The following is a 7,320-nucleotide window of genomic DNA, read 5'->3' as shown; positions in this document are numbered from 1 at the left end:
GATTTATTCAGAGGAAATCTGACGAAGTCTAATTGGATATTTTGGTTAGAATCTCTGCAATTGTGTAAATATTGAGGAATGGTAAGCAGTCCATAGTCAATCAAACATAATCTCAAGGAATCCGAAGTCTTAGGATCGTTTTCTTAATCTGGTCACTAGTTGTCCAAATTGCATGCATTGTTCAGCCTTTCATTTCACTGCTTTGGTGATTTTTAGAGCTTACATTAGGGTTAAATAATCATTGGTTTAGATTCTAAATCCCTACAATTGGTTTACTCTGAAATTGACTTGAATTGCCTCCTTAGATTAGTGAATTGCATTCTTCATTACTTGCCAATTTTAATTTGCATTTCATTTCAATACCCCAAAAATCCCATTTTCATTGAAAAAACCAAAAAAGAACGGCACATGTAAGTTCAATTCATACGATTTTCTACTAGTCATTGGAAAAACACGACTCGAGGCCCCTATATTACATTTGCTTGTATTTATCGTGGGTTTTTGATAAAAATATAAATTCTAATTTGCAACACTACTCGTGACACATTGCAAATCTAGGGTTGTCAAATTTTGGCGCCGTTGCCGGGAATATTAGCATTATCAATCAAGCTTCATGATGGAAAATGAATGGAGGCAAAACAGCAAGAAATAAGAGAGAACAAGCAAAGTTTCAAACTCAATTTCAATAATTTTCAGAATTAAGCGTGCCATTGATACATTGAAATTGCGGTCTCATGTGAAGTAAAATAATTTATTAAAATAATTATTTTAATAAAATATGTAAGATACGGGAAATTTTTGAAGTGAGGAGATTGAAACTCGTCTTGCGAAGACAAAATGAACAAAACTGATTTCGTTTAAATCAGAGGTCATTTGATTAGTGAACCAAATGATTCGATTTTTTACCAACTTGGTTTGGTTCATGATGGAAGAGAGTTTCGCAGAACGAATACGATGAGAAGCTTCATCTTAGGAAAACAAATTGAACAAAACTAATTTGGGTCAAATCGAAAGTCATTTGGTAATTGAACTAAGCAAACTAAGTATGAACCCGATTCGCTACAGTTACGCCTGATCCGGGTTTGGTTCATTTCCTTAGGTTATAAGACGGTTTAGCCATGCCGCGTGACTAGATTAGTCCAAACCCTAATCCCGATTTAAAAATCACTATAGCTCCTCTTTAAAACGGGAATCGTAACTCGCCAACCCGCACCGCGCCTTCCCCTATGATCGCCCCTTCGCCGCCCGTCGCATGGAGAATCTCAGCACCGCCGCCTATGCCACCAGCTCCGCCGCCGCCTTCCTCATCCTACCGCGTGAAGAAGACCAGCGCTGCCGCCTTCCTAATCTCTGCCCGTTTCATCAAAATTTCAACGAGGAATCGAGTCAGGAACTCCAGCTATTCTTGCGATTTGATTTGGTTGATTTATTGGACGCGTGATCTAGCAACGAGACGCTGCCGATCGAAACCCTAGTTCCCAATTTTAGGGGATATTAGGTCGGAATTGGCCATGGTGGATTGCGAGGACAAGGATCTTTAGATGGCACTACAGATGAGCCTACAAAGCTTGCCTCAAGAGGTGAAGTAGAGCAAACCGCTAGATATAACGGATGTGTTGGTTGAGGCGACGAATCGGGGGTTGTAGTGCGAGCTCATGGCGTCAGCGGTAGAAGGAGGAAGGAAGACATGGAGGAGGACCTTCCATGGATCCACGAATAGGCATGACCTTGTCGAGTTCACCGGAACAGTGACCCAAGCTGTCCTGAGGCCAAGGGTCGAGCAGAGCAAGTTGTCGTGGCTCCTGGCAGTCCCTTTGGTTTGGGTAAGTTTTTCCTTCGTGGTCGGCTTTGTAAAGGCAGTGAGGAAGTTCACTTCGCCCAGAGCACAATGCAAGAGATTGGTAACGCCTCATTTTTGTAACCAATGCTTCTCCTGCTCTTGGATTATCTCAATAGGATGTTCTTTTACAGGAATGCTTTCTTACTTAAATCAATAGATGAATTGTGTCTGAAGGGAAGGAGAAGATCAGGCCGCTCCTGAAGAGCTTCATTGTGCTTGGTTGCGAGGAATTGGAGTTTTTAGGGCAACACATCAGAACAGATTTGAGGTAAGTCCTTTGAAGACGGTTATTCCTGTGTATTGAATTTTGAATTCTAATATGATTTTATTGATCGAGTGTTATGGATTCAGTTAGGTTTATTTGACTGTTGTTGGGTCTGATTGTGATATTGAGGATGGTGATCGGTTGGAGTGTGATGGGTTTTGTTAGGGTTTGTTTGTGGTTGTTGGATGTGGTGATAGTGATTGGGTTTAATGGATTTGGTTTTGTTCAGTGTTATGGTTCCGAATGTTGGTTTCTATTGGGATTTCAATTATATTGGGTTTCAGTTGGAGCTATATTTCAGTTGTTGATGGATCAGTCCAGTGTTTGGGTTGATCTGTTGATTAGGATTTTGTTTCAATGGTTGTGGTTGATCTATTGGATTAGGTTTTGATTGGATAGCTTCTTTCAGAATCTGAAAGACTCTCTCAGCATACATGGTGGACTTGCAAAAGAGAAAGACGCAAGCACCACCAACTTATCATATCTTATCGCATCTTGTAAAGTTAGCAATAATGTAACTTAGTGTGATCACAAGCTGTAAAGTGATTGGTGCGACATAAAACTGAGTACGATCACGAGCTGTAAAGTGATCGATGTGTGACCTAAAGTTGATTCCTTCTTATCAGAAAAGAGGAGAGCATGTGAGGATGGGGCCCAATGAGCATCCAGCATTCCTCCTTTCTTCTATATAAGGGGAGTTAGCAAACCCTTGCAGAGCACGAATCAAGCGATCCTTGAGCTTTACTTGGGGCATTGTAAGCATTTTGCAAGCTAATAAGAATTTGTGAATTCTCTTTCATCTTTCTCCTTATTTCTTTTGGTTTGCAATCTTCTCCTTTTGCTCTTGCCCCCCCCCCCCCCCCCCCCCCCCCTACACCCAATTAGCCCATTAACAGCTTCCTTCATCTTTTTTAACCTTAAAACTTATTATTGCGCATATGCAAGTGGCAAGTTTAATCCTCTCAAGTCCACAATAGATGCGAAAATTTATGCAGTTATGAACTCTCTGTAAGTATTGAAGATTTATTTTCTTGATAAAAAGGAATTAGTAATTCGCACTGACTGTCAAGCGATCATCAGCTTCTTTGGTAAGTCTTCCACCAACAAACCATCACGAGTTCGCTGGATGGCTTTTACAGACTTCATCACTTGCATAGGGATAACCATAACTTTTGAACATATTGACAGAACAGACAATTAGTTAATTGATGGCCTTTCCAGACTAATTAATTCTCTTGTTTTGACAGGATGGCAGAACGAGGAAGTCCTAGACAAATTGGGACTGGCAACAGCAAGAGGTAGGGGAAAAACCGAGCCAGAAGCACAGAGTCAAATGGCCCAAGCTCTGGTGAATTTGAGCCACTCCCTGAGATGTACCAACAGTTACTCCTTAGAGAATGTCAAGGAATGCAATGTGGAATCTCCATGGAGGACTGGGGAAGACGCGGTATATCTTTGGAAGACTGCAACAAAATCGATGAAAAGCTATATGACATCTAGTAGCAGGCTGCCAAACAGGCAATCTAGGCCCTCCGGCAGCTCAGGTTGCTACATTCCATGAAGCTACAGGCTTGGACTGAAAGAAGCACGCACAGAAACTGGTGGGGTGATTGGCTACTAGCAATACGCCAGATGGATGAACAATTGAATACAGCTGTAAAGTTGACAGAAGACACCATCAACAGAATAGCTTCTTTCAGAATCTGAAACTCTCTGAGCATACATGGTGGACCTGCAAAAGAGAAAGACGCAAGCACCACCAACTTATCATATCTTATCGCATCTTGTAAAGTTAGCAATAATGTAACTTAGTGTGATCACAAGCTGTAAAGTGATCGGTGTGACATAAAACTGAGTACGATCACGAGCTGTAAAGTGATCGATGTGTGACCTAAAGTTGATTCCTTCTTATTAGAAAAGAGGAGAGCATGTGATGATGAGACCTAATGAGCACCCAGTATTCCTCCTTTCTTCAATATAAAGGGAGTTAGCAAACCCTTGCAGAGCACGAATCAAGCGATCCTTGAGCTCTACTTGGGGCATTGTAAGCATTTTGCAAGCTAATAAGAATTTGTAAATTCTCTTTCATCTTTCTCCTTATTTCTTTTGGTTTGCAATCTTCTCCTTTTGCTCTTGCCGCCCCCCCCCCCCCCCCCCCTTACACCCAATTAGCTCATTAACTGCTTCCTTCATCTTTTTTAACCTTAAACTTATTATTGGGCTCTAATGATGTGTAATAGATCATTAAGAAGATCTAGAGTTTGGTGTTCCTTTCTTCCCATAGTCTTAGCTTGATCACCATCATTAGTTTGTTACAACTTGTTGTTCATCTTTTGACTCCATCTATTAAGTGTTTCCTTCATCTTTTTAACCTTAGCCCTTGTAATTGAGCCTCCATTGATGCATAATGGATCATCAACAAAATCAAAAGGAAGATGCCCCTTTTCTTTTATTGCCTTAGCTTGATCCCCGTCATTAGTTTGTTGAGCCACAACTTAATCTCCATCTTTAACTCCATCACTTGCTACTGAATCAATTGGGTCCCAAACTCCAATAATGTATAAATTTGCTAGTTGAATCTAAAATAATTGAAACTTTGATCTTTAATCTGAGGATTAAATGTTGCACGTCGAATATTGAATCACCTTTTTAATCTTGAAGAATCTTGTTCCTTAACTATTAATTTTGATTTTTTATTCTTGAATCATGTCCCTATCGATAGTCTTTTAATCTTTTGCCTTTAGTTTCATTCTTGAATATCGAATTTCTATAGTTACTGTCGAGCATCCTCTGAAAAATTGAGTATCGTTGTGAATCTTGAGTTCTGAAGTCCTGAATTTCATTCTTCAACCTTGAATTATTGCCTTTTGTGTTGTTCTTGATTCCTAATCCTTGAATCACAAAGGTAGAGCCCTGGACTCAAACTCGAATATTGTTATTGGATCATCAATCGTGTTCCTGAATCTTGATCTTCGATTTATACTGAAATCTCCAATCTGTATATGTTCATTAAGTCTTGAAATCTTTTTATTGAGCCTTTAATTTTGAACTTCACGTTCGAATTCAAAGAATCCTACAAAATTTTGAATACTTGTTTCTCAATCTCGACCTCCAATCACCTATTTGAATCTTATTTTCAAATTCCAAACTAACTACTAAATCAATGGGGTCTTGAACTCCAATAACATATTTAAATTTGTTAGTTTAATCCAAAATAGTTGAAACTTCGATCTTCAATCTGAGCATTAAAAGTTGCACATCGAATATTGTATCACCTTCTTAATCCTTGAAGAATCTTATTCTCTAACTTTTAAATTTGATTTTTTTATTCTCGAATCGTGTCCCTATTGATAATCTTTAATATTCCACATTTAGTTTCATTCTTAAATCTTTTGTTAATGTTGTGTTTAAATCTCAATTTCAATTTTTATCCCCTACAAATCTGAGTATCATTCTCAAATCTTGAGCTTTGGAGTCATGAATTCTTTAACTCGAATTAGTGCTTTTACATTGTTCTTGATTCCTAATTCTTGAATCTCGAAGGATCATGAATCATGTTCCTGAATCTCGATCTCTAATTTATTCCAAAAACTATCTATCATGAATTCAGAGCTTTCATCTGAATCCTGAATCGTATAGTTTCTTTGAGTTTTGAAATATTTTTTTAAAATCTTTAATTTCGAATTTCACGTTCGAATTCAATGGATCCTATAGAATTTTGAAACTTATTTCTCAATCTCATCCTCCAAACACATATTAAATCTTGTTTTTGAATCTCTAAACTTGCTACTGAATCAATTGGGTATCAAACTCCAATAACGTATTTAAATTTGCTAATTTAATCTAAAATATTGGAAACTTCCAGTGTTAATCTTAGGATTAAATGTTGCACGTTGAATACTGTATCACCTTCTTAATCATTAACGAATCTTGTTCTTTAACCTTTAATTTTGATTTTTTTTTATCAAATCATGCCCAATCTATACTTTTTAACATTTCGCCTTTTACGTCTAGTTTAAATCTCAATTTCAGTGTTTATGTTCTGAAAAATTGAATACCATTGTGAATCTTGAGTTTTAGAGTCTTGAATTTTGATCTTCAACCTAGAATTATTGTCTTTTACGTTTTTCTTGATTCATAATCCTTGTATACAGAGCTTCATCTAATTTCAAATCTGTATATATTTTTTGAGTCTTGAAATCTTTTTCTTGAGTCTTTAATTTTGAACTTCACGTTCAAATTCAAAGAATTCTATTGAATTTTAAATTTTGTTTCTCGATCTCGACCTCCAATCACACATTTGGATCTCCAAACTTGCTACTGAATCAATTAGGTCTACAACATTAATAACGTATTTAAATTTACTAGTTGAATACAAAATAGTTAAAGCTTCGATCTTCAATCTGAGTAGTAAATGTTACATGTCGAATATTGTATCACCTTCTTAATCCTTGAAGAATCTTATTCTCTAACTTTTAATTTTAATTTTTAATTCTCAAATCATGTCCCTATCGATAGTCTTTAACTTTTTGCCTTTAGGTTCAGAATTTAATCTCGAATTTCGATAGTTAATGTCGAGTTTAATTCTCAATTTTGGTGTTCATCCTCTAAAAAAAATAAATATCATTGTGAATCTTGAGTTTTGAAGTCCTAAATTTCAAACTTCAACCTTGAATTGGTGTATTTTACGTTGTTCATGATTGCTAATCCTTGAATTTCGAAAGTAGAACCCCATACTTAAATTAGAATGATGTTATTAGATCATCAATTATGTTCCTAAATCTCGATCTTCGAGTTAATCTAAAATCTTTCTATTGAATCATCTTGAATCCAGAGCTTTCATTTGAATCTCAAATCTGTATAGGTTCTTTGAGTGTTGAAATATTTTTCTCAAGCCTTTAATTTTGAACTTCATGCTCAAATTCAAAGAATTCTAATAAATTTCAAAACTTATTTCTTGATCTTGACCATCAAGCATTTCAATCTTGTTTTTGAATCTCCAAATTTGTTATTGAATCAATTGGGTCTTGAACTCCAATAACATATTTAAATTTGCTACTTGAATCTAAAATAGTTGAAACTTTGATCTTTAATCTTAGGATTAAATATTGCACATCAAATACTGTATCACCTTCTTAATTATTAAAGAATCTTGTTCTCTAACCTTTTACTTTTGATCTTTTATTCTTAAATCGTGTCCCTAGCGATAGTTTCA

Source organism: Curcuma longa, chromosome 2 (assembly GCF_044706935.1).
Source record: "Curcuma longa cultivar G26 ecotype Majalengka, Jawa Barat chromosome 2, ITB_CL_G26_1.1, whole genome shotgun sequence".
NCBI lineage: Eukaryota > Viridiplantae > Streptophyta > Magnoliopsida > Zingiberales > Zingiberaceae > Curcuma > Curcuma longa.
The sequence above is the reverse complement of the archived record's forward strand: the minus strand, read 5'-3'. Positions refer to the sequence as shown.